We start from the raw sequence: 16,034 nt of genomic DNA on the forward strand, positions 1-16,034 counted from the left end.
GGGGGGTTATTTGAATATGATATGTCATTTTACTTTTCAATGTTTGAGTTTATGTTTAAAATTCATTACTATTAAGTAGTATATAATTGGGTTTTTATTTTTATCTAATATAAACTAATATCCTCTTTTAAAAATTTTAGCACTTATTCTACTTATGTTTGATACAATTAATGATACAATTACTGATATATTTAATTTATCTTTCCCATTTTACTCAGTGTTTTCTCCTTGTCCTATATTCTTTGTTTGTCTTCCTTTGGCAGATTCTTTTTCACTATTATTTCATTTTTTTCTATTAGCTTAAAAAAATTCTTCTTGTTGTTGCTCTAGGATAAAGGTCAGTAAACTCTCCTGTAAATCTAGATGGTATATTTTAAACTTTGCCAGCCAACATAAGAAACTCTCTGTCATACTCTTGTTTTTAATATTTTTAATAATGATTTGAACTGTAAAAATGATTTGTAAACCCTACATAAAAATGTCAGGGGCTGGATTTTACTCCTCTTCCCTAAGTTAAAACATCCTTTGTTTGTCAAAACAATGTTAATTGGTACTTTTACCCTACTCTCAGACAATTCCATTTATTCTACTCTGAATGATGAACCATCCTTGTCCTTTGTTTTGATTCTACATATATTTTAAACTTGCTCCAAACATTTATTCAGCCAATAATCACTTAGATTTAGTGACATATTTAACCATTTTTATTGTTCTTGGTACCTTCTTGCATTTCTGATTTTCAATTTGAGATTATTTTTATACTTGCTAAAGAAATCCCTTAATTACAGTGGCACCAGTGATAATTCTCTCTTTTCCTGTTTGTCTGATACTCTTTTCATTCTTCAGGGAACAAGTTTTCTGGGTATAGAATTCTGAATTAGCAGTTATTTTCCTTTGACAGTTTAAAGAGATCATTCTAATGTCTTATGACTTCCATTGTTTTAGTGAGAAGCTGCCAGTGTAATTGATGCAGTTTTGAAAGTAATCATTCTTTTTCCTGAGACTTCTTTTAAGATTTTATCTTTTACATGTATTAAATCAGTTATATTATAATGTGCCTGTGTGTTTTATTTATTTTTTGTGTTTAACCTTTTATCTTAAAATAATTGAGATTCACAAGTAGTTATTAGAAAATAATGTCAAGGGGCACCTGGGTGGCTCAGTGGGTTAAAGCCTCCGTCTTCTGCTCAGGTCATGATCCCAGGGTCCTGGGATCGAGCCCCACATTAGGCTCTCTGCTTGGCGGGGAGCCTGCTTCCCCCTCTCTCTCTGCCTGCCTCTCTGCCTACTTGTGATCTCTCTGTCAAATAAATAAATAAATAAAATCTTAAAAAAAAAAAAAAAAGAAAGACAGAAAGGAATGTCAAGAGATTCCATATACCTTTCTCCCAATTTTCTACAATGCTAACATCTTGCATACCTATGGAACAAATTTCACAACCAAGAAATTCACATTGATACAATCCATTCTTCTTACCAATTTTATATGGATTAATTTGCATTTGTGGATATGTGCATATGTTTATCATATGTCACCACCACTACCACAGTCAAAATACAGAACAGTTCCATGATCACAAGAATCTCGTGTTACCCTTTTATAATTGGACTTACTTCTTTCCACTCTCACACCTCCACCTGTAATCCTTAACATGCGGTAATAGTTAATCTGCTACCAAGTGGTGCAACCACTCTGGAAAATAGTATGGAGGTTCCTCAAAAAGTTAAAAATAGAACTATCCAGCAATTGCACTACTAGACATTTACCCAGAGGATATAAAAATACAGATTCGAAGGGGTACATGCACCCCAGTGTTTATAGCAACATTATCGACAATAGTCAAACTATGGAAAATGTCCAAGTATCCATTGACTGATTAATGGAATAAAGAAGATGTGGTATATATATATACATATATATATAGTTATATATATAACTATATATATAAATTATACATTACACACATGTATATTATATATTATATACGTATGTATGTCTTATATACACATATTATATGTGTATGTGTATATATATGTATATATATACACAATGGAGTATTACTCAGCTATCAAAAAGAATGAAATCTAGCCATTTGCAACATCAATGGAACTAGAGTGCATTATGCCAAGTGGGTATTCATCCAAGTTGTCGTGTGTATCAACATTTTATTCCGTTTTATTGTTGAGTAGTAGTATTCTATATGTATGTACTCATTCCCTTATTGAGGGGCATTTGTATAGTTTCCAGTTTCGGACTTTACAAAGAAACTTGCTATGAACATTCTTGTATGAGTTTTTGTGTGAACATAAGTTTTCGTTTCTCAGGGATAAATGTGCAAGAGTATTAATTGCTGAGTTGTATGATAACTGTATATTTAATTTTCTAAGAAACTGCCAAATTATTTTCCAGAGTGACTATACTATTTTATATTCCTACCGGCAGTATATGAGTGATCCAGTTTCTTTACATCCTTATTAGCATTTGGCATTATCATTATTTTATTTTAGCCATACTAGGGTGCAGTGATATCTCATTGTGGTTTGAATTTGCATTTCCATAATGGTTAGTAATGTTGGACGTATTTTCATGAGCCTGTTGACTACTTCATTCCTCTTCAGTAATGTCTGTTCATATCTCCTGCTCATTTTTTTATTTGGTTATTTGACCTTTTTTTGCAGTTCACTTTTGAGAATTTTTTAATATATTTTAGATACTAGTTTTTTGCCAGATATATTGTTTGCAAATATTTTCTCCCTGTTTGTAACTTGTCTTTTAATCCTCTTAACAGGGTCTTTTGCTAAGTAAAATTTCTTAATTTTGATGAGATCCAGTTTATCAATTTTCTTTCATCAGTTGTACTTTCAGTGCCAAGTGTAAGAACTGTTTGTTCTGTTCCTAATTCCCAAAGATAGTGTCCTATTTTGTTCTAAAAAAATTTGCAGTCTTATGTTTTTAAATTTAAGTCTGTAATCCATTTTCAGTTAATTTTTGTATAAGTTATAAGTTTAGATTGATGTTCAATTTTTGGCCTCCTGATGTCCAGTTGGTCCAGGGTCCTTTGTTAAAAAGGCTATTCTCTCTCCAGTTAGTTACTTTTGTATCTTGTGAAACTCAGTTGGGCCCATTTGCATAATGTAGTTTTATTTTTATTTCTTTTCTTTGGTGATCTTTGTATGTATTTATCTGTGGGTTGATTTTTTTATCAGTTTTCGAGAAGTTTCAGCCATTATTTCATTTGTCTTTTTCTCATCTTTGTGACTTCAATTATTTAACTAATACATGTCCTCATTTCCATGACTCTTACAATTTATTTTGTTTTTACCGTCCTTCTGCCTCCCCACACTTTATTTTGAATATTTTCACCTGAGTTATTTTCCAGCCAGCTCTTTAGTTGTTGCTATTCTGCTATTAAACCACCCATTGAATTACCAATTTGAATTATTATGTTTTTAAGTTCTAAAATTTGTTTTGTAATGTAATTAATTTCCTATTCTCTACTGAATATTGAATATTGAAGATTGAAGATTGAGATCAATCTTCCATTTATTTTCTTGAACATTTAGTATAGTTATTCTAACTTACATGACTCATTCCCGAAACATCTACAGATTTTGTGTGTCTCTTTGCTCTGTATGAATTTTTTTTCTCATTCATTTTGTTCAAGTTGTCTTATTAAATACTTCTCTTTTTCTTGTTAGGACTTGAGCTTTCAAAAAGATTTTTTTTCAAAAGATTTTGTCTCCCACTTTTAGTTGTCCTTAGGTGAAGGGCTGAGCCAAGTTATCTAGTCTGCCAAGAATATTTGTGGCAGATTTTATTTTCTAAAGATGGCTACAACAATATTTCCCACTCTGTATACTTTTTTAGAAGTGTGATACTTTCCCACTTAAGAGCATAGTTGAATTTCTTTCCTGAATTGGAATGGGACTGTGACTCGCTTTTAATGAGCAAAATGTGCAAGTGATACTTTGTGAGTAGGTCATAAAAGGTCTTTCAAATTCTGCCTTCTTAGTTTGGATATTCACTTTCAGGGTCCTATGCTGCTGTGTAAGAAGTTCAGCTACCTTGAGGCCTACATGTTCAAGGAATCCCTGATATTCAAGATGATAGCCCAAAGGTGAGGTCTAAGTCAAAAACTGGCATCATCCACCACAGTTGTGAATAAAAAAGCTTTCAAATTATTCTGACTCCCAGGCACTAAGTTACCCCATTCAGAGAGGGTATAAGACATTATGGAAGAAAGACAAACCATCACCACACTGCCAATTCCAGTTCTTGACCTGGAGAAACTGAGCGTAGTAGGTGTCACGAAGTTTATAGTGGTTTGTTGCACAGAAATAACTGGAAAAGTTACCATCCATAATAAGGGCTCTGTTATAGTGTTTCTTTGATAATTCTGTCATTTGAAACAGGGACCTGCTCCTCTCAGTCTTATCCCTATCTGAGTTTGTAACTTCTGAAAGGATAAGCATAAGGTATCTATTGATTTACTTAACTCCTAAGATCGATTCAGAATAACTAAATTATTATCATTATCTCACAAGGAAAGAAAAACAAAAGAATCTAACACTTTTTTAGTACTCAGCAAGTACTGAAGACTACAAAGTAGTTGTTTTTGCTCTCTTATCACCCACATGGGTGGTCACCACCCAGTGTCAGCAACTGACTATAGAACTTTAACAAAACCCTTTCTTTTTCACTTTATTTTTTAATAATTGTTTGCCTAAAGGGGTTAAGTAATTTATAGTTCCCAATTGTATGTGTGTGTAAGTGTGTGTGTGTGTGTGTGTGTGTGTGTATATATATATATATAAAATTTACCTCTTCGTATGTTGGGGGATTTAAGTAAGACATGTAAGCAAAGGAGCCTACATTATCTAGTATGTTGAAAGTACTCAAAGTGTTGGTATACTAATTGAATCTAATCTAAAATAATTAATACAGTGTCTGTAAGATAAGAAAATAACTTCCAAATTTGATTTAAAGTTATTAGTTGTATTATTTTTCTTTCTAATGATGAAAGTCCATATTAATTATTTGAGTATTTTGAGCTTCCTAAGCAGTGACAGGAGATTTTTGGATCACATAGTGCAACAATGAGAAAGTAGTCACTGTGGGGAATATTATAAAGGGAAGTAATAAAAGCTGTTGTCAACATTAAAACTTACTGTGCTTACTACTTATAGGCAAGGAAGACTAATCATGCTTTGTGATTTAGTACAAAACCCCTACCCACTGTGAAATCTATGTAAGTGCAGACTGACCCTAAAAATAGTGAGAAATATTTTATGTGGTACAATCATAAGAAAAATATTTTTGTTAAAACCGTCTTTTATAGTGTCATTATATTCTGTGGGTGATAGGAATAAGCATCTCAAAAGTTATATTTAGTTAATGATGTGACTGGTAATGTTTGAGGATTAAACAGATCTAAATTAGTATGGGGAAGAAAAGGTTTAGAGGGGTTGAGGAGCCGAGGGAGGAAAGTGAAGGTGTAACTTGCTTAGGAAAAGAATAGCAAATTAAAAACTATCTTACAGCATATGAAGATTTATTATATAGAAAATAGTGGCCAGCTGTTCTCCATCTCTAATGAGATATACCTCAGGAAATAGGCTTAAATTGCATTAAGAGGATTTAGGTTCCATACAAGAAGTGTGAGACTTGAGAGTGGAGGAAGATGAATGGTTCCATAGGGGAATGTGGTCACTCCACTCTTAGAGGAAGGTCCTGAATCTCAAAAAAAACCATGATCCCCCTGATTTTACAAAATTCCTCTTTGGGGGCTTCTCAGAACATACACATGGAGGGTGGTCTCCTAAACAAATACTTTGTGATAAAGGCTATGCCAAAACCACCTCCAGGCCAAAGAAAGGATTTCCTGAGAGGATGATTAACCACAGTTTGGGCAACTTAAGGAAGTTCTGATATCCCTTTTACAGTAGATTTTTTTTTAAGAGTTTATTTATTTATTTGACAGACAGGGATCACAAGTAGACAGAGAGGCAGGCAGAGAGACAGGGAAGCAGGCTCCCTGCTGAGCAGAGCGCCCGATGCAGGGCTCGATCCCAGGACCCTGGGATCATGACCTGAGCCGAAGGCAGAGGCTTAACCCACTAAGCCACTCAGGTGCCCCTACAGTAGATTTTTAAGAACCGAATATTTTTTTCTGTCTGAACTGATTTACTCAACCCTCCTTAGAGAAACATCAATTACTGTGATGAGGACAGTCTTCTCACTCAATTTTATGTAGAAATTTTTACCATCATTTTACCTTGCAAAAACTAAGGTTCAGTGACTTGACAATATTCAACTTTTGTGCTGTGGAGCCAATACTCTGCTCCAAGAACTGAGGTATCCAGGGCTAAAACCACACTGTATATCAAACTGCCTAGTCTTGGTAACAGTCAAAGGGTCAGTTAAAAATCAATACAGAGTAAATATTCGGTTGGGATGCATCAAAGAAACTGACTTCATAAATAATCCAGTCAATTCTGTCAGAAGTCAGTAGATAGTAGTTCTGGTCTCTAGGATAGTAAACAAAACTAATTCATTTTTTTCATTTATTTAGCAAATATTTGAGGGCATCTATTTTATATGGGTTCCACCTTTAGGTGCTGGGACCACAGCAGAGACCAAAGCAGATAAGGTTCTTTTTTTTTTTTTTTTTTTAAGATTTATTTATTTATTTGAAAGAGAGAGAGAATGAGAGGAGAGAAGTCAGCAGAAGCAGACTCCCTGCTGAGCAGGGAGCCTAATGTGGGATTCAATCCTGGGACTCCAGGATCATGACCTGAGCCGAAGTCAGTTGCTTAACCAACTGAGCCACCCAGGTGCCCAAGGTTCTTGCCTGCATAGAGTTCATACTCCAGAGAGTATAAACACATAATGAAAAGTAATAATGATTGCTGTCAACATTTACTAGGTGCTTATATGTACCAGACATATCCTAAGAATGTGTTATCTTCGTATCAACCTAGTAAGTGAGTTACTATTGTTACAAATATAGCAGAGAAGGAAAATGCATCATAGGGAAGTTAAATAACTTGGTTTAGGTAAGACAACTACAAGCAGTAAAAATAGGCTCCCTAAGTCCGGAGTCCATGTTTTTAATTATTTCTTTCCAATAATTTCAGTTGATCTGGAGTGGTAAATTTTTCTCAATATTCAACTGCCACCTTTTTCTCCAGACAAAAAAGGAAGAAGGGAAGGAAAGGGAGAGAGAGGGAGGGTGGTAGGGATAAAGGAAGGAAAGAGAGGGAGGGAGGAAGAAGGGAGGGGAAAAGAAAACAAAGAGAAAAGAAAGAAGAAAGTAAGAAAGAAATGTTGATTTAACAAGGCATAAAGGAAAGAAAGAAAACTAATACTTTGGAAAAGTAGAAGGTGAAGCTATTGTATATAATAGAAGAAAAAATTATTCAAACATTTTTGAAGGATAATCTGGTAATACATATAAAGAATCACAAAACGTTATTTTAAAGCTAACAATTAAATTTTGAGAGTTTTTTCCATGAAAATAATAAAGTTTTCTGTAAAAGTGTTCAGTATATACTTTTGTTACAATAACTCAACAGAAGTTACTTTAATATCTAACAAAATGGCATCAGTTAAATATATCTTGGTACAAACTCAAGGAAATAACGAGCAGCACTAAAAATGATAATTGCATAACTATGTAGCACATAAAGCTAAGTTAAAATTAAGATATGAATATTTATGTTTAAAAAATATATATGCTTAAAATATAAATATTTCCATATATATATATGCTAGAAAGAAATCACAAAATTTATAAAAATTGTTTAAGGTAGTAGAATGATTATTTTTTTCCTTGTCTCTAAAAGGTTTTGTAAAAATATTATATATTTTTTTCAGTTCAAAACCCCAATTATGATCATTGTTTCCTTTATACATAATAAGAGTTTTTGAGCTAGTAGTTGGAAAGAAGTCTTTCTAAAGAGTGATTTCTCTTGGAGATGTAGCTAAAAGCCTGGTTTTGTCAAGTCACGGATACTTATGCAGAGAATAGATTTCTTCCTGAAAGAAAGAGAGAGAGAGAGGAAGGAGGAAGAAGAGGGAGAGGAGGAAGAGAGGAAGGAAGGAAAGAAAAAAGAAAACTCAATATTCATCCAACTTTTGTGTTTTCTAAGAAGTGATTTAACCCAGGAATAATGCTTTTGAGATAACTTCCTTATAACAACTACAGAACTCTTATCAATTTTGAGAAGTTATATGCCAAGTAAAAATCAATTAAAATGTGCTCTCTGCAGCACACAGAGAAATACCATTTCACGTCTTTCCTCTTTCTAAGTAGGTGACAATTATTAGATTCTTATGATGTGATAGAGAATGTGATCATTAAAAAAAAAAAAACCTAACCATCTACCATATGCCTAACTTTACAGATAATCAAGTCTTCAAATATGAATACAACTCACGCCCATATTATTAATGATGAAACCGAAGCCCTGGATATTGACTTTCTTAAAGTCACACACCTGGTAGGTTACAGAATCAGGATCCCAATATCAGTTTAGAAACTAAATCCAGTATTCCATAAAATAAAAATAGGAAATGATCAAAATAGAGGGTATTATTTTCAACAGTAACTGAAATCCTGCTATGCATTATTCATGGAATTCAGGAGCTGAAAATACGTAGCAGTTTTCCCTTATGTTGTATCAACAAGTTAAATTACATAAAATAGGAGCCCTTTTAAAGAACTAAAGCTGTATGAAAGAAAATGAACTTATCATGGCACTTATAGACCCAATAAAATGGTTCCTATGCCAAGAAAAGGAGATGAAACATTCAATCAAAATATTATTATAATAGTAAAATATCTGTAAGTTTTATACTCATGAAGTTATCACCTTTAAATAAAAATTAATGCTTTTATAGAAGAAAAATGTGTTTTGCATAAGCATGTTTGTTAATTTAGGCTGAAGTTTAGTCGGAAATAGTATTATGGACAAACAACTATTAGTGAATGATCAGTCAAAATTTAATTAACTTAAATTAATGTTAAATAAGTGCTCATTAATATCTGCTGTTTTCTTCCATTTTATAGGACATGGAGTATTTTGTGAATTTTTAAGTATTTGTAATTATTTGTTTAGCTTCTGTTTTCTTCACTAGCCAAGAAAATTTGAAAGAGCAAGAGCTATGTTTTATTCACTGATGTCCCCGTTCTAAGAGTGGATACGTCATACACTCAAATTTGTCCTGATCTGGTGAAATAGGTACATAACAGAAAAAAAAAAAGACATATCTTATTTTTTCACACTGAATTTTGATTAGCTATTTACTCATTTATCTCCATAATCACATTAAAATTTTCTCAAGGGCATTGACCAGTTTTTGTTCATATTTGTCCTAGAACACATAACAATGAATGACATATGAGCACTCAATAAATATCTACAGAAAAAAACTGAACTGGGTAAGAAAAAAATGGTGAGTTACATAGGAAAGAACATCTGTAGAAGGAGCAATAAAACCCAGTTCTGTGAATAGACAGTGGAAATGAGAGAGAGATAGAAGAGCCAAAGTGGACACAGGTTTCTGAAGATACCATATCTTCCTTCCAGATGCCAGCACTTTGGAGACACTGTAAAGCAAAAAATAGAATATTTTAGTCAAAAAAAAAGGACATGAAAGTAGTTATTACAAGAAATAGACATTATGTGATATGATAGGAAGACCTTCATGAAGAAGAAAGATTTAGAAATTTATTAATTTAGATATAATAAGTAATCTGAGAGGCCACAGTTATGGTATACATATAGTTATGGTAATATCTCTCCAGGACTTCTGAAATACTACTTCATAGAATGTCTCATGTAGTTTGTCCATTAAACCACTACGATTAAGATAGTTCACAAATTTTAACATTGAAGAAGCCAAAATACATTCACTGCCTACCATTGATATTGGTGGAGAGAGGAAGAAGAACAAAAACAAAAACAAAAAACAAACCTTGAGAGCATATATACCATTTGAAGGGTTTTGGAATATGGTAAACATTGGTCTGTGAAATTGAGCTACCTAGCTGAGAGTTAATCAGATTAGCTCAGTGACAAAATCTGTGATTTTCTTCATCATAAAGAAGTCATCATAAAACTTTCATTATAAAAAAAACTTTTTATTTTTTATTTATTTATTTTTAGAGAGAGTGTGTGCATGAGCAGAGGAAGGGTCAGAGGAAGAGGGAGAGAGAGAATCAGAAGTAGAGACCCCATTGAGCATAGAGCCTGACGTGGGACACAGTCTCATGACCCTGAGATCAAGACCTGAGCCAAATTAAGAGTCAGATGCTTAACCGACCTGGCCACCCAGTCTCCTCTATATTAAGACTTGATTCTAGGATGCCTGGGTGGCTCAGTGGATTAAGCGGCTGCCTTTGGCTCAGGTCATGATCCTGAAGTCCCATGACTGTGTCCCAGGATCAAGTCTCACTTCAGACTCCCTGCTCAGTAAGGAGTCTGCTTCTACCTCTGACCCTCCCCCCTCTCATGGTCTCTGTCTCTCATTCTCACTCTCTCTCTCAAATAAATAAACAAAATCTTAAAAAAAAAAAAAAAAAAAAAAAGACTTAATTCTATCCTTCAACATTTTAGGCTACTAACAGGAGATCTTAAAAGTTCTCATCACAAGAGCAGTTATAACTGTGAGATGATGCATATTAACTACGCTTACTGTTGTGATCATTTTGCAATATAGACATTTATCAAAGCATTATATTGTAACCCTAAGCTAATACAATGGATGTCAGTAATATTTCAATAAAACTGGGACAACAGTAACTCTAGTTTTAGTAAAAGAAAACCTTTACAAACCCAAAACAAGGTAAATCTTGTGTTAAAAACAAAAATTAATATATGGAAGACATTTTTTCTACTATTATTGCATTTAGTTCCCAGAAAAACTTAGGGAAATAGATATTATTTCCATCTTACAAATCAAGAGCATGAGTTACAACATCATCACATAGGAAATAATAAGCAGCGCTAAGATTTGTGCCAGGTCTGCCCAAATCCAAGGTTAAGGCTCTTTACACCACCACACTAATTTTTCTCATCTGCCATTTCATAATCTGTGAAATGATATTTATCTCCATTGTTAGAGGGCTCTTCTAACATGGACAGTTGCAAAAAAATAAAAGGATTGAACAGCTGAAATTAAGTTGAGCTTAGTATTAGCTTAGTATTAACTTAGCACTAATACTTAGGTTACCTAGTATACTAAGTATTAACTTAGTATTATTGACATCTTGTTTATGATTTCATGCCTTGGGAAGTGATTGATTATATTTACCCCCAAATATCAATGACCCAGGGCGCCTGGGTGGCTCAGTGGGTTAAGCCGCTGCCTTCGGCTCAGGTCATGATCTCGGGGTCCTGGGATCGAGTCCCGCATCGGGCTCTCTGCTCAGCAGGGAGCCTGCTTCCTCCTCCTTCTCTCTCTGCCTGCCTCTCTGCCTACTTGTAATCTCTCTCTGTCAAATAAATAAATAAAATCTTAAAAAAAAAAAAATATCAATGACCCATAATTGAATTGATTTAAACCCTCACATGACCACAATTTGAAACTCAGAATTCAGGAAATTTTCAGATGAGAGCTTTATTAAATTTTGTTGTCAGGAGCCATTAACAAGCTATTAACAATATTCACATGAAGAATCTCAGCTGCATTTATTCCCCCTTGGGTGGCATTGCATATTACCCATGTAGGAATACCGAGTTTAGGAACTCTCAGGGACTGGCGGTAAGTGGAATGAAAAGTTTTTCTCAACCATGATATTGAATGTGCCAAGATAATATCACCAACTTATAGAAAGAGAGAGAAGTTATTTTTAGCATTTAAGTTTCCCCTTTAAAATTAGCTCCAACTTCCCAAATCGAGATTTAACTCAGTTTCGTTTGAATCATGGGGCATGGAATAGCAAGAAACCCTTATGATAGTCAACCTAGAACTCTGTTTCCCTACCCGAGTTGTTAAAAACACTTCCAGAATTGAATAAAGAAATTAATTATGGTCATTTTTCCTATTACACCTTCTCTTGGATCAGAAGATCCTTGAAAAATGGAAAATGTAGTCAGAGGAAGTCCAAGATGGCCCCTCCAAGGTTTGTAAGAGACATTATATGTAGTGGGCAAAACATATTCTAGAGCAGGGCTGTGTTCAGTTCCCAGCTTTATCATTTACCTGTTATGTGACAGAAGGCAAGTTATTTGATCTCTCTGTGACTCAATTTTCTTACCTATAAAGTGGAATAATTATTCTTACTTTACTGTTGTGAGAAATGGTTGCGTTAATACAAGTAGAGCATGAAGAGCATCTGGACACAAGCACTTTAAACTCATTAAATTATTGCGGCTCTTGGGTGGCTCAGTCAGTTAAACGACCAGCTCTTGGTTTCAGCTCAGGTCGTGATCTCAGGGTTGTGATCTCAGGCTCATGAGATAGAGCCCCAAGTTGGGCGCCGTGCTCATTGTGTAGTTTGCTTAAGACTCTCTCCTCTCTCTCTGTCTCCCTCTGCCCCTCCTCTTCCATTTTCTCTCACTCTCTCAAATAAATGAATCTTTAAAAAAATAAAAAATAAAAAATAAAACTCAAAATCATTAGTTATTATTACCTAGAGAAAGAGACTTTTCAGCTTTTGTGTTCCCTCCAACTCTTTCCAGTCAGAATCTTATGAAAGATTGAGGATGTTAATATCTATGTGGTGCTGCTAATTCAAAATTTCATGAAGGACTATATCCAAAAGACAAATTGATTAAGTTAAGTGGAGGCCAAGATGATCTGGCAATAGGACGTTTGGGTTTTAGCCCTGACACTAAAGACTTGTTTGATATTGCAGAATCCCTTGGGCTGTCCCTTCTCATTAATTAATTAATAGTTTGGACTAGGTCAGCATACCCCAAAGCTTGTGCTACAAGAAATTTAAACTGATGATAACATTCTTTAGAAATATTTTTATATGTGCTTTCAAAGCCTATAAATCTGCAGTGCATACCCTGCAACCCACTGAGTCAATGTCATCGGTCTCCCTTCAGGGTGAAAGTTAACTACCTTGAACTAAGTGATCCTTCTTTAGATTTGAATCACAGTTGACTTCATTATTTTTTCTAAAGGTGCCTCTAGACAAGACTGTAGAAAATGAAGATTTGTTGCAAGAAAAAAAAAAAGGATTCTTAAAATTCTGAGCTAATTTTACATATAAAAACATCAATAAGAAAGTCCCTTATGGCCGGTGGAGGGAGAGAAATGGGGGGTATTCAAATAGGAGAAGCAAGAAAAGGGATGCATATGTCAAGGCATCTATTTAGTTTGGGGAGTGAGAATAGACTGCATGCTTTGTTAGGTAGTTGCAGAGAAAGTCAAAACCTTCCCTGACTTGCCAAAATGGGTATGAAGCCTCAAAGAAGACAAGAGCAAAAACAATAGGTAGGCACACACAAGTACTAAGTTTATACTCCTCAACTACCTTCAGCTCTGATCTAGGGTGAAAAGGCTCCAGAATTTGCCACAAGGTGGGTAGGATAGGGAATCTGTGGAAAGTAGCTACATAAAGAACCAGTGATCATTCAGAGAATGACATGACAAAGAATGATATAGTGAAAGGAAGATTCCTTAAGTATGGAAAAGACAACCTTGGCCAGGGACTGAAAACAGGGCATTTCAATAGAAATGAGTATGTACCACTAGTAAGAGCTGAGGTGGAGTCAAGTAGCAAAAAAAGGCCAAAAGCCCAACTTTGACTTAATAATAAACTCAAAGGTCACCAGCCGCGTTTTAACAAACTCCAGTGCAAGGAACCAATGGGTCAACGGGCCAGACCAGTCATCCCATAGGAGAGGCTGGCAAGAGTCCAGAGGATAGAACACAGACCCTGTTGTCAAGACGTAACATAAGCAAGACTGTCTTTACCCATAGAGCCAAGTGTCAATTTGAGAAGATGAGGGAGATAATGTAACTCATTGAGGCTTTCACCCAGAGAGACAAACTTCTCAAAAGAGACTGTTTGAACTTGAAAACCCTGAGATGTTTTTGATTGGCAGTTAGTTTACCCACACTCATACACTCCTTCACTCTGTGAATATATACCTTAGTCACGCCATCCACTCAGCAGTGTGGGAGCTCGCAAAGGCCATTAGACTGATCACAGAAACTGAAGGAGCTAATTATTGTGTGACTATGTCTGCAACTGTAGAACACATTAATCTAACATGATGTCCTAGTAAAAAGAAATTTCCATATTCAGATATATTCTGAAGACAGTGCATAAAATATCCTCCTTGTCCACAGATTCATCTTTTGGATTAGCATACTAAGGACTCCGAGATGGCCTACATCTCGGAAATCTGTTCAAATGCTTTTGACTCCTGGTATGGTTTTGTTTAACATTATTTTCTCAGATATTACTTCTCCCCCAACACGTGGGAATAAGTATACATATTTCATGGTGTAAGGACTGGTTTAGGAATGGGCCTATAATCAAGTTGGGGCAATCAAATCCTTCAGTAGCATCTTCTATCTCAAGCTGGTGACAAAGAGCCTTTTGTGGGTCTAAACCAGCCGTTTGGTGGTTGTAAACACCAAGAATATCGATTTAGTGCCCACTGTAGTCATGGTGTACATGCTGTCCTGAAGCAACATACAGAAAGAAGCAAAGACCAGAGAGACAGAAAAAGGAAGTGAACCAAGGATTTTAAACCTGGTACTCTCTCCCCTTCCTGGTTATAATACTGTGAGTCAGAGTTACTCCCACTTTCAAATACAGGATCCAAATCAATAATAAGCCACTTAGGTTTTTGTGGTTTGGAGGTTTAAAAAAAAAATGTAAACAAATCAAGGTATAACTTTAAGAAATGCTGATTTCAATTATATGATGTCTAATTTTTTTTAAAATTTCTGTTATAGGACCAACAGCCTGTACAAGTACAGGAAAGTGATCTTATATCCAAAGTGAGAAATCCCCCCCTTGCCAGAGGAAGGCATAGTGCTATTTGTCTTTAAAATGCTTTATTAATGAGAAATTTGAATCCAGACATTTTTAAGTCTCCATCAGTGTCCTCCATTACTTCATCATTAATGGAAATGGCAAAATACTCACTAAAAATTACTTCCAGAACACGAAATTGATATTATACTATTTAAATGGATGTCATATAAAAATAATTTGCTTTAATCATAGCATAACCCATTGCTATGATGCCATATTCATTGTGAACCTTAGGGATTTCTTCATTTAGAGTAGAATGAATTTTGACCGGGCATAAGTGCTTTTTGTAAAAGAATAAATTCACAAAACCCAATATGTTGAAAATACAACCAGGTGTGAGTGGCTGTAAAAAATAAATTATGCCAAGATACATTGCCCAGCTGTGTTTCAGAGTTTCAAGAGATCTTAAGATATATGCAGGCATTAGGGGCTCAATAATACTAAAATTATATTTTCTTATGTCTTTTGTGCCTAATTTAAAACCTATTTATAAGAGAACTGAAGACATAGCATTTTCTGGCTATGTATATTTAATTTACTGAAGAATGTTGCTTAGCTAAATTTTTACATGATAGTCATGTAGTTTTTGATATGAGATGGATTTTTTTTTTCAAAAGTAACTTATTTTAACCATTAAAAAATGTAAAAAATGAACATCAGAAATTTAAATTCCATTCTTATGGATACATAGTTTAGTGGAAAGGCCTAAACTGGGGAGTCTGACAAAACAGCGTTCAAATAGTCGTGCCAGTTGTGGAGGGGGGTTTATGTCACGTTAGGGAAGTTAGAGAACTTCTTAAAATCTCATTAGCTGATTAGTAAAATGGGTATGACAAGACTGTCAAGAATAATAAATGATATTATAAGAGAAACTGCCTAATTCAAACCAAGCCCTCTTGTCTGTACCTTCTACTATAGAAGTAGAAATAATTGTAATGCAAGCTTTGTGTTCTCAGGACAGTTTTGCTTCTCAAATTCTGATTATTTTAATGTAGTATTTAAATTAACCTCACCACAATTATGGAT

Source organism: Neovison vison, chromosome 7 (assembly GCF_020171115.1).
Source record: "Neovison vison isolate M4711 chromosome 7, ASM_NN_V1, whole genome shotgun sequence".
In the NCBI taxonomy this organism is placed as follows: Eukaryota; Metazoa; Chordata; class Mammalia; order Carnivora; family Mustelidae; genus Neogale; species Neogale vison.